Below are 13,173 nucleotides of genomic sequence, written 5' to 3'. Positions count from 1 at the left end.
TCCAGCAACTTCAACTGAGAATTATATATTTTGTCCTATTACTATATCCTCAGTAATGGCAGTTTACATGCTATATTGAAACAAAAAAATGTACAAAATGTCTCCATCTCTTGTACCATTGTCAGAAGAGATGCTGCTTTATTTATATTAAATTCCTACCTGCCTAAATTAGTATCTGATCCATAGTATTTTTTTCCGCGAAAGAGAACATAAATTAAAGAATGAATAAATGAATGAATGAAAAACATTCAATTCAAGTCGTACAACTAGTGAGGAACAGAACTAAGAAGAAAGCCCATGGCAGTTGGGCTATCAGCCCAGTTAGTTGACCACGAGTCAGGTTCACACAGGAATTCAGAACTTTTCTTAAGTAATCCTCCCCTAGAATCATCCTCCACCAGAGTTCATTCGGTTACTGGTGAACTATTTACACTAGTTTCACACCTAGGTTGCAGAAGCATCAGATCGATGACTGATCACGTGTAGGTGATTGCATGAACCTTGTTCTTAGGTCTGACAGAAGTTCCTGATCCCTAACTCTTTCCTCACAATGGGGACATGGGCTAGGTCAAGGAGGAACTACAAAAACAACAAAATAAAATAATTACTTTTACCACAGGTAATGACATTGTGATTCACATTTTCCCAAAATAATCTTCTTCACTTCCCATAACCACGCTGTGAAGTGATGGATTAAAGTTCTTGACTCCAGGATATGGATCCGAGGATGGTAAGAGGAAACACTGAACTCTTGAGACTGACCTTCTAAAGGTCACAGTTCAAAGACAGCTACTATGTCTTATCCATTCTCCCATCAAAGAAAGATCTTGACAAACACTAACTAATGCAGCGTTAGCATGAAAACATAAATTCATAAACACAGGATTCAGAGTCATTCAATCAAACTAACTCTTGAACCCAGGCTCCTTAACTTAGAATTAGATCTTAGATAGGTATGCTAATACACAGAAGCCTCTATTGCTCTAAGAAATGGAGTTAAGCAGATGTCTCACACATAGGATTCTTGAAAGGAGTAAAAACTGCTTAGTTATATAGAAAACCTCGCACTGAACCTGGATCCTAATCTGTAATCATGAAGTGTAGCCATTAGGATTATTTATTAGGACTACAATTCATTAATGACTTTTCTATTCTTTTTCTACTTCTCTCATGCTAGCCTTGCCTCTGTCCTTTCTTCACCCCCAAACTCATTCCTGCTTCATGGGCTTTAAACTGCCATCTTCTTGCCAAACCTGCCCTCCACGTTTGTGCATGGATACTTGCTTTTCACTGTTCAGGTCTCAACTCAAATGTTACTGAGCCCAACAGGCCCTTCCTGGTCATTCCACATACAGCAACTCATCCTTCTTTTTATTCAATTATTCTATTTTATATTTTAATATACTTGCAAGTCTATTTCTTTATGTGCATGTTTATTTTCTGCTTTATCACAGAATTTAAGAGCCTTAAAGGCCAATACTCTCCTTTGTTCTATAATGTATCACCAGTGCCAAGAACAGTTCCTGGCATATGAAGTAATGACACCTACTTCAAAACGCTTTACAGAAAACTCTAGTTGTAAATTGATATCCTTTTTTTTTCAAATGCTCCAATAGCATTTATTTTGTGTCTCATTCTGGGCCTGTGTCTGCTGTTAGTGGGGACTGTCCCATGTGGCTTCGAGTTCCTGGTGGCTTGCACCACTATGGCACCCATCACAAGGAGTGGCAGAGCAAGTTCTCATGAAGACCTATGGAACAGAAACAATATCAATAACCATGGTTATTTTAGGCACATATTAAGATAGAAATCATGCAAATCATCACTGTGTTTTTTCATGACCTTATTATGAATCAGGCACTCCCCATATATTATTTCTAATCCACATGAAACCCAGATTGGACAGAAATTGTTTTCTTCATTTTATGATAGAGAAAATTAAGACTAAAAGCTGAGGCAACGTATCTGGCATAGTGCAAGGTGTTTAATGTAGTGAGAGTTGAACTGGGGTTTGAGCGATTCACACAGGCTCCATGCTTTTTTATGTGATGATGATACTACCTCCCAGTGACAGCAAAATCAAATTATTCATAAAACTTTTTTTGCTATTTTATACTTTAAGTTGGGGGAATTGCATCTCAATATTTTGAATAATAAATAACAGGATGATGAACATATTTTACTAGAATATGAAATGAGTGTTCTTTTATTACTAGTACTTATCATTTGCACTGTCTAATTCAATAAGCATGTCTCACATTTGTTCCTTACAGCTCTGCATAATATTTTATATCATAATTATAACTTAATCATAACTCAGCCTTATTAAAAACTGACAAGCCCTAGCTGTTGATGTGGTTAGTTTTTCCGCTAGTTATTTGAATCTTGTTTTTTCCTCCATTTAATGGATAATTTCCTTTCATAGGGATACAACATGGCCTTTTAAAAGCATGGGCAAAAATATGCAAATACTTAGGTCAATCAATGCAATGTTTCCTAATTAATCTGTTAAGTGCAAGTCTCTGACCACAGTTTTGGATGAGATAGAAAGTATTTATAGTTCTGTAAATCACTTTATATGAACACCAACATATCTTAATAGGGATAAGACAAATGGCAGTGGATGGTGTATGCATTTGTAAGTAATTCCTAATTACATAAATGCTTCATTCTTGTGGAAATATTTTCTTCTTCTGAAGGCCTATAGGGCTTTATCTATACCTTTCTTGTGACATCTTTTTTTTCTGCCTTATCTTCTGGTTATATGTGCATAGTAAAGAACATATTAGGTGTGGCGAATGCTGACTTGAATTTAAACTATTTTAGCCATTTCAGTTTCTGGCTATATGACCTTGGGCAAAAGAGGTTATCACTGAACCTTTGTGGCCTCACTTAGAAATCAGAGTTGCTATGTCAACTCAAATGTTCATGTGCTTGTGTTTATTTCCGGAAGACAATAGATACTTCTCATATTCTCCACCAATCTGCAAATTAATTGATGGTTGAAACTGTGACATATTCATCATTATCTTTGTGCCTCCCACAGTTACTGCAAAGGCAGAGGAAACTTGATTACAATTATGAAAAGAAAGCTAACAGAGTTCACTTAGTTATTCTGCTTGGAATAACTCATCTCAATATTACAGCCTCAACCTCTCCTTTAATAAATTCTAGTCATTCTTCAAAAAAATCTTGCAAAATCTATCTACATCCATATATTCCTCCTTCTTCTAACTGGAGATAATCTTGATAAAGGAACATATCTCCTATACCTCTCTGTTATTTCTTTCTTTCAACCTTTAATTTTACATTTAAATTCATAATTTATATTTCCAGTCCATTTAAACTCACTGAGATTAAAGACATACTATTTGTCCTTTTCTGAATACCCCAGTGATCAAAGGAAGTCCCCTGAGATTAACTCCTGTATAGTTTCAGATTGCATATTACTAAATACCAGGCCAGGCTCCAAGCACATTCCATGCTCTAACATCAAAGAGGACCTGGGGCAAGAAAACAAGGTACCTGGTGTAGGCTCTATACATGATATGGTTAGGCTTTGTGTCCCCATTCGAAATTTCATCTTGAATTATAATCCCCATAATCCCCATGTGTCAAGGGAGACACCAGATGGAGGTAATTGAATCATAGGGGTGGTTTCTCTCATGCTGGTCTCATAATAATGAGTGAGTGCTCAAAAGGTCTAATGGTTTTGTAAGTGTTTGATAGCTCCTTCTGCATTCATTCTCCTCCCTGGTGCCTTGTGAAGAAGGTGCCTTGCTTCCCCATTGCCTTCCACCGTGATTGTAAGTTTCCTGAGGCCTCCCAGCCATATGGAACTGTGAGTCAATTAAACCTCTTTCCTTTCTAAATTACATAGTCTCAGGCAGTTCTAAGTTAACTAATACAATACATGTGCATGAAATCTCTTTAATCTATGGGTCAATGGCTTTCATCAGTTTTGGAAAATTCCAACCGTTATTACTTCAAATATGGTCTGCACTTCTATATCTTCTTTTTCTCATTCTGGATAGTCTTTGTGTTAGATCACTTGTGTCTCACATGTTTCTATCACTAATTCTATTATTGCAGAAATGTTTTCTTTTTTGTGATTTAATTTAATATTTTATTCTGATACATCTTCAAGTTCACAAACTCTGATTTCTGCTGTGGCCAGTCTGCTGATAACTCTTTTAATAAATTCTTGTTTTTGAATATTGTATAATTTTTATGTGTAGAATACTTACTTGCTTTTAAAAATCCACGCTTTCATTCATTTTTTTCTTCTTTCCCTCTTTCTTCCACATTGTCACAGTTATTTTAAAGTTCTTATCTGATAACTTCAATATTTGGATTATCAGTATTTGTTTGTATTGTTTGTTTTTCCTTTTATCTTCATTATTTTCAATAGTCTAATAAGTTTTATTACATGCCAGACAAGTGTATAATAGAACCACAGAGGAATAGAAGATCAAAGTCAGGTCACTTCTCATTAATTCTATTTCTCAAGTGATATGCTCCTGAACTTTTACTAATGGCCTAGCCAATTTCTGCAACCTCAGCTTTTAAAGTTTTGCTTAATAGAGAATTTTGGCCTACCTCTTTAGCTTACTTCTCACTGGTTTCAAATTCTCACAACAGTTTTGAGAAAGAAACTAGCCTCATTTATTTCATGACCCCTCCAGCTTGTGAGTACTATGAGAGTGCCAGAAACTCCACTCTGCTTTTCCAGCTCAGTCCTCTAGCTTCCCACATCACTAAATGACTCAGCAAATGTTTTAGATCTAGACCTGCATTAACAAGTGCTCTTGTATCCAATTCATTTTAATACCCTGCAAAACTACCAAAATCTTGCTGACTTCTTTTTACCTCAATAGAATCATCCAGCATGAACCAATCTAGCATCTCTCTGAGCTCAACATAGACAAATGGCTCTAGAACAAAAATGACTGAAGAAAACCAAGTTACCAAGGAAGAGTGTTTTTCCCTCTCAGATTTATTAAACTTTTAATAGTGAGATAATTTTAGGCTTATAAAAGTTGCAAAAATAATATAATTTCCATGTATCCATCACCACGTATTCGACCATAGAATAGTTATCAAAAGTAAGAAAATAACTATAGTACAATATCATAATACTATTAACTCTAGTTCAGATTTTTCATCAGTTTTGTACTAATGTGCTTTTTGTAACCAAGAATCTAATCCCAGGACTTTAACTTACATTTATTTGTCATGACTCCTTAGTCCCCTCCAATCCATGATGGTTCCTCAGTCTTTCCTTGCTTTTCATGACTTTGACATTTTAAAGAGCATTTGTCTGGCATTTGGTAAGGTATCCTTAAACTGGGGTTTGTTTATGTTTTTCACGTGATTTGCCTAGAGTTATGGTTGTTGAGAAACAATAACATAGAGGTGAAGTGCTCTTATCATCATTTTATGCCAGAGGGTGGGGGTGAGACATGATATCAACATGACTTATCTCTGGTGATGCCAACTTTGATCTTTTAGTTAAGGTCGCATAAGCAGGGATAGATAAAGAAATACACAGCTGTGTACTAGCCTATGCACACACACACTCACACACACACCTACCTATAACTAATTACCTATTTGCCATCTATGTATGTATGTATATCTATCTCAATAAACATAAATATATACTGATATATTTCGCCTTAACCAAGCACCACAGGATTCAGTCTATCCTCACCTCAAAGAGGTGAAGCCTGTGGTGCTTGGTTAAAGTTAAATTATATCAGTATATATTTATGTTTATTGAGATAGATATAAGTATATATATTACCATTATATATATTACGTATATGTAAAGTATATATATTAAGTACATATAATCAGTATATATATTAAGATTTGAAGCATCTTACTCCCACAATGGGAAACCTGGATCCCATTACCTGCAATTTATGTATTTATTTGTTTATTTGTATGCATGTAATATGGATTCAGAATCTCTCATCTGTGCTCTTATGAAAAACAAATTTACCAGCTATCATACTGTGTTTATAAACAGTTATTTTGGTCTTTATACCTATAGTTTACACACACACACACACACACACACACACACACACACACACACCCCTTTTCAATATTACTTAAGGCAGCTCCTTTCTTTCTCTTATCCTTCAGTGTTGTTATATGATTCATTTGTCATAGAAAGAAATTATTTGCTCCAGTCTATATTCCATTCTTCTCCAAAGTCTCAGTTGAATTTTGCTTTACTTTGCTTAGAATACAATCCTCTTTGTGTGTGTCTATGCGTGTAATATGATGGTGGCCTCTAAGATGGCCCCAATGACCCCTGCCTACTGGCGTTTGTTCTTTGACTGTTCTCCTCTCCTGGAGTATGGACTGAGCTTATTGACTCACTCATAATAACAGCCAAGTAGAAGCAGGGGGTGTCGTTTCTGAGATTAGATTACCAGATAGCTGTGACTACTATCTCAACTATGCTCTTACAACCTCTGTCTCTCAGAGTCAGTTCTCAAGTTGTGAGAAGCCCTAAGGAGAGTCCCACATAGCAAGGAACGGATGTATCCAGCCAGCAGTCACTGAGGACCTCAGCCTGCCAAGAACAATGTGAGAATGAGTTTAAAAATTGCATCCGTGTACCCGCACCATTCCCACAATAGTCATACTTACTTTTAGACAATAGATATTGATATCCAGAACAGAATGCTATTTCAGTTCTTAGTTAATAATACCAGTTAGCGTTATCAAAAGGTACTATTTGTTTGTTGTAAAGGTCAATATTAAAAGGGGTAAAGGAAGGTATGCAAAATGCTTAATATGTGTTCAGATGATATTGATTCTCAATAAATGTTAGCTGTCAATAACATTCTATATTTTTCACTAGTTCAATGATTATGTGCTTATATAACCCAGACACCATGATAAGCCCGCTGATAAAGCACTGAGGATAGAGTTGGGGTTGAGTTCTTCCCTTACGTACCTTAAAGCCTATTTGGGGAACTGGAAATTAAATAATTACCAAAATAACTTAATGAAATATAGGATGTTTACCACAGGATGCTTAACGTTAAGGTATTGTTCAATAAACCACCACTGATAAAACTAAACAATGAGAAATGCTCAACTAGCTAATGAATACTGGGTAGGGGTAAGTTGTCTCACCACAAATAGAATTTAAGCTTGAAATATGAAGAGAATATTCAATTGAGTTATCTTTTAAAATGAATGGAGGAGGTGTGTGTGTGTGCGCGCACGTGTGTGTGCATGTGTGTGCGTGTGTGTGCACACGTGTGTGTGTGTGTGCATGTGCCTGTGTGTATGTGTGCGTGTGTGCATGCATGTGTGCGTGTGTGGGTGTCTGTGCATGTGCATGCGTGTGTGTGAGCACACATGTGCGTGTGTGTGTGCGTGTGTGTGTGTTTAAAAAAACCTGTGGTTACAAAAACATTATTTTGCTACTTAAAGTGAAAAACTTAAGCTACTTGGAAAATGGTCCCTATGTGTAAATACATGCCTGAAAAATGAAGATTTGCATCACAATTTAGAGTGGCCAACTTATACAGATTGCCCAGGCCCATCCTGACTTTAAAACCAAAAGTCCCACATTCTGTGAACCACCTCAGTTTCAATCAAACCAGGACAGCTGGTCATCCCACTTAACATGTACTTTTAATTGCATTTGGAAAACCGCAAATAAAGAATTCTCTATCTTAAAAATGATATGGTATGGAAAGATTCTGTCTAGTGGAAAAAAATAAGTCTACCATAAGTATGTGTTTACTTCAAGATCTCTGAGAGTAGATAAACGCACAAACCAGACCAAAATCTCATTGTCTGGAGAATTACCAATTCTGAAAAAATTGAATAATTCCCAAGAGAGAATCTCAGCAATGGAGAAAGAACTCTTAATGCTTTCCTTCTAAAACTCAGATTGAACTTCTTACTGCTAAAAGAGTATACATTCCATTTTTGTTAACATAAAAATATATACTTACAAAAAACATTATTAACAAATCTGCCTGACTTTATCATCTTTTACTTTCTTTTGTCTTCCTATGACTGTAGTTGAATTCAGTATCTGCAAATAATGCACGGTGAATAAATGTTTGGAGAGAAAATGAATGGATCAGAACAGAGAAATTTAAAAGCATAAATAAATAAGTGACTGAATGAATGAAATAAGTAAATCCTTTCTATGGGCTGCAATATTACTACCTGCTTTCAGCTTGACAAAAATAAGGATTGTTAGGCTAGCAGATAAATGTATGCTATTTGAATTATTTGAAAACACAAATTTCCCATTATTTACCGGTTATGGGAGAATTATTTGATGTTAAAAGTTTGTACATCAATGGGATGGGTAACTTTGTACATACTAAGATGAACCATCTTTAAGCAAATGAAATACTATTGGTAATATAGCTACAGTCGATACTAATTAGTTAAAAGAATGTGCTAATGTGGCCAAGAATGGGGGATTCATTGAGAGACAGGCAGTGTCCTTGCTCTGTTTAGAAGCTAGAGTCTCTACACTTTGTCCTGATCCGTCTTACTAGAAATCCGTTATTTACTCACTTATCCACTTATTTGAGTTTGCATTGTCTCTTTATTGTGAACCCGAGAAAAGGCTATGGAGTGGAAAGTCCATCCTTGCTACATATTAGGTGGGTAACTTTGGATTCTTTAGCATTCCTTGAGACCACAAATGGATAGGAAAAAAAAAAAAACTGACAATATGTAACTTGCAGAAAACACATCCATTTGCAAATACTGATCTCTATTATTTGAGTTTTATTTTAATCATATAACAAAAATAGTCAAATGAATGGGTTGAACATTTTCAGTATTACAATGATCACTCCTGATTTCTAATGAAAATTATCATTATATTCATATTTCTTCATTTTAAAATCAATGTTATATATTTAAAATTACAAAAAAATATATATTAAAATGTATTATACGTGATTATACCTTAGTTCCTGACAAATGTTAGGCACCTCTTCACACTGGCCTTCTTCTCTTTAAAACTGTTCTTTCTTACCCTTCCTCTATTTCTCTTCCCTCCCCTTTTTTTAACCTTCTGCTGTTCTCCCTTCTCTCTCCCTTTTCATTAACTATTTTGTTTTGTGATGGATTTAAAGATGACCAGAAATGCATCCTACTTTCAAGAAGCTGATGATGGCCTTATTTAAATATGTACGGACTGACGTATATTACATTACATAGGAGAAGTGACTTAAGAAGCATATGGATACACTACTACTGTAATTAGAGACGGGGTGCTACTTCCAGTCACAAAAGTAAGAAAAGTTTTGGTGGAGCAAGGATATGTAAAGCAGAGATAAAAATTGAAAGTGAAGCAATAGCATCCTCTCTTTCTGCTCTCCTCTTGCAAATATTAAAGTCTGTGGCTTTGAGTGGCCGTGAGATCCTAAAGGTGGAGTTTTGAGGAAACTCATTCCTTCAGCTAAAGGGATCTTCAGAGCATAGCTTCTGCTAACAAGACCTTGAAGATTAGAACTTACCTTGTGATTGAGCATTCGAATAAACTTTACAGTCTGGAGCAGATAGTGTAAGAGTAAGATTGTAGGAGCTAAAAAAAAAAAAAAAAAGTAACAAGTGAGAAAGAAAAGTATGACTGATAGTGAGAAGGCCACTGAAGATACTGATGATCACTTCCAGTTATACAATCTATACTTGAAGCACTTGACTTGAGACCCCACTGGAAACACAGGTTACGGTGACTGATGTCTATGATTCTTTGTGGCTTTGCCCTTCCATCCTCTGAAACAGTAAGAGATCATCAAGGATACGTGTAGGATGAGGCAACATTTTAAATAAAATTGCTCTTAGAATTCTGGAGGAATGATTGGGAAAGGTTAAATAGATCAACAAAAGATGAAGTGTCAGTGGCTCTGACATCAGATTTCAGGTTGCATTTTGACTCAACATGACCTATTCTACCAGCAAGGCTAAGCCAAGTAACATATGGCATTGGCCAAATGCATTTTCATAGATCTTCATCTCCAAGCCATTCCCATAACTGCATTAAGGTCTCATCTTCCCAGGAGGAGTCTGGCAGCAGTGAGTACAACAGTTCAAAATTTTCCAATTCTTCTGAATATTTTCTTTTATTTGAGCCTCATAAGAGCTCACTGAGATAAAAAAGGTCAATACTGCATTTTTTTTCTTTTGCTGCTTAGAAAACTGTTATCTTCTAACTCCATGTATATGAATTATTTTTTTCTTTAAGATTCAACTTATGTAAGTATTCCTTGACCTCTCCAGATGGAATGAGACACCTTGTCATATTCTTTTATAGCATGTCAAGCTTTTCACTCATTGCCTTCATCCCAATTTTAGCACATTTGTAACTTGCAAAGTTTTTTATTAAAAATATATCTTACTAGAACATAAACAACATAAAAGCAGGGACTACATTTGTCTTGTTAATAAAAGAAATTTCAAAAGGTAGAAAAGAAAAAACGTGGAACAAAAAGAAATATAGATAACATACATGAAAAATTCAGAGAAGTGAAAGATTTTAAGGCACTTAGGTCTGAGAATATTCTCAATCCTAAAACACTGAAGTTCAATTTCCTCTAATTCTTTAGTGCTTACGACAGCCTTCCACATAGTAGGTACTTTAAAATATAATAATAAATAAATGAATTACAAATCAATAAAATTTACAGTAAAGAAAATTGATATTCAGAGTACTGAACTACATAAATCACACTCAGAAAGTATGAGAAGAATGTACTAGAATCCACATTTTCTGAGCAGATTCCAATGTGTTGCGTAATATCCTGTTTACTTTTTGCTGTAAGACTGCTATATGAGCCGGTAATCCCAATAGTGGATATATGTCCAAAGGATATTAAATTCATGTGTTGAAGCCATATCTGCACTCCCATGCTTATTGTAGCATTATTCAAAATAGTCAAGACATGGACTCCACTTGTGTATCTACCAGAAGGTAAATGGATAAAGAAAATGTGGCATAGATATACAATGAAATACTCTGAAATATCAGCCTTAAAAAAGAATGTAAATCCTATCATTAGTAACAACACAGATAAACATGAAGGACATTACGTTCAGTAAAACACACCAGGTACAGAATGACAAACACATCATGATCTCACTTTTACTGCATATACAATTTTAAAAAGTCAAATCCATAGAAGCAGAGAGTAAAATGGCCTGAAGGTAGGGGAACTGAGGAGATGTTGGTCAAATAATATACAATATAAATTAGATAGAAGGATTAAGTTCAAGAGATCTGTTGCATAATATGGTGACTATAGTAAATAACCAAGTATTGTATACTTGAAAATTGCTGAGAATAGATTGTAAGTGTTATCACCACAAAACTGATTGGTATGTTAGGTAATGGTCATATTAAGTAGCTCGACTTAGCCATTCTACAATGAATACATGGATTAAAAGAGGGCATTGTCACCACAAATACATACCATTTTTATTTGTCAATTAAGAAATGCATTTTAAGAAATTTCAAAAGGTAGAAAAGAAAAAAGGAACAAAAGAAATATAGATAACATACATGAAAAATTCAGAGAAGTGAAAGATTTTAAGGCACTTAGGTCTGAGAATATTCTGAATCCTAAAACACTGAAGTTCAATTTCCTCTAATTCTTGAACCAAGCTTCACAAAAGCAATTACCACATAATTTGTTGATTTCTTTCCCAAGTGAATGTTTGCCAAACACTCCCATCAAAGATTTCATATGCATTAAATATTTATGCCAAGCTGTTACATAGAAAACTTGAGTATATACTTTGCTTTTAGAATTAATTTATTTCTAATTTTTAATGCAATGTAATTAGCTGAATTGCTCTTAGAATATAATCACTTGTTATATGTTTGAATAAGTTAAGCATGACTTTGTAGAAATGTGACTGGTTTATAATTATCTAGGAGCCTGAAATGTTCCTTGTGGCTAAAATAATATGATCAAACTTAGTGGCCACTTAAATAGAATGACATTAAGCATGAGTTTATGCAAGGAGTCATTCCAGGAAAAATTTGCCTTGTTTCTCTGTTTACTTTAATCAAAAATGAAAGTGAGGGGTTCTGAAGGAAATCCCTTAGATGATACCACATCTGTAGGTGAGGCAGTGTAGCCAATAAACTGGCACACAGCCTGCAAGACAGAATGCAATGTATGACCTTGGTAAAGGTTATTAATATTGCTCAGCCTGGATTTTCTGATGTTGAAAATTAGCACATTAGACTAAATATTCTCTAAAGAAATTCCTTCTTTTCACTCTGCACATTTTTAAATAGAGCATGTACTAAATCAGGTCTTATGACATTAGGGATGACCCCTTCACATTATCACAAAGATGTATAATTATCACACCAGATTTATACAGTGTTTTCCTACTAGATTTTCACAACAAGTGGAGGAGTAATGATATTATCATCCTCAATTTATGGTTTAGGGAGATAAATCGAGGTTCAAAGAAAATCAGAGTCTGATGGTTAACAGTTCCAAAGGTTTCTGGGAAGAGTTGCTACCCAATGTTTATCTACTTTTATTTCTGACCTCATTGAAGATCGGACAAAACACTTCTGTTTTTGACCTCTTTGAGGAGTATAATTGATCTTCACTTAATCAGATGACTTGTAATACTTTTCCCCCTTGAGATTCAGTCTGTGGAGTATCATTTAACACTTTCAAATTCAACCAGTAATGTTGGCTTTGTCTATCGGCACATGTGCGATGGCCCTCCCTTCTCAATCCTCAAGATATGCAGAGTGAGGAAGAACTGCATGAATACTGGGCATTGGTGATGAGAATGTCTTTACTCTGGAATCTGCCTGGCCTGCCATTGGCGTTGAATCCCTTACTCAATGTGAGAACACAGAAAGGAACTCATGGTGTGGCAGTTAGGAGAATGACATATTTGCTGGCCTTTTCATGATAAAAGTATTATTAAAAATGGAATTTTTGACATAATCTCAAGTTTGTCAGTGATGTTACACTTTAGGAAATAATTTATCTGTCTTATCATTCAATAATTGCCACTCATAATAACAAGGATACTATAAACAATGATGATACCTATTATTTCTTCACTATTTGCTATGTGACAATGTGCTAAGCAATTTTATACACACCACTGCATTAAAGTCTTCAAACTTAT

At 35.0% G+C, this 13,173-nt stretch overlaps 1 long non-coding RNA gene across 2 annotated transcripts in view; it reads left to right on the top strand.

The window, feature by feature from the left end:
* Window positions 1-13,173, top strand: part of LOC126960604 (uncharacterized) — a 136,605-nt gene that overhangs the window by 9,992 nt on the left and 113,440 nt on the right. The window contains exon 3 of one of the 2 annotated variants that reach the window (XR_007728075.1): window positions 6,500-7,087. The exons of the other annotated variant lie outside the window; for it this stretch is intronic. This is a non-coding gene — a long non-coding RNA (uncharacterized LOC126960604). Of the gene's footprint in view, window positions 1-6,499; window positions 7,088-13,173 lie in introns of those variants that run through there. 2 annotated transcript variants of the gene reach the window in all.

The sequence above is a fragment of the Macaca thibetana genome, chromosome 8 (assembly GCF_024542745.1).
Source record: "Macaca thibetana thibetana isolate TM-01 chromosome 8, ASM2454274v1, whole genome shotgun sequence".
In the NCBI taxonomy this organism is placed as follows: Eukaryota; Metazoa; Chordata; class Mammalia; order Primates; family Cercopithecidae; genus Macaca; species Macaca thibetana.
The sequence above is the reverse complement of the archived record's forward strand: the minus strand, read 5'-3'. Positions and strand labels throughout refer to the sequence as shown.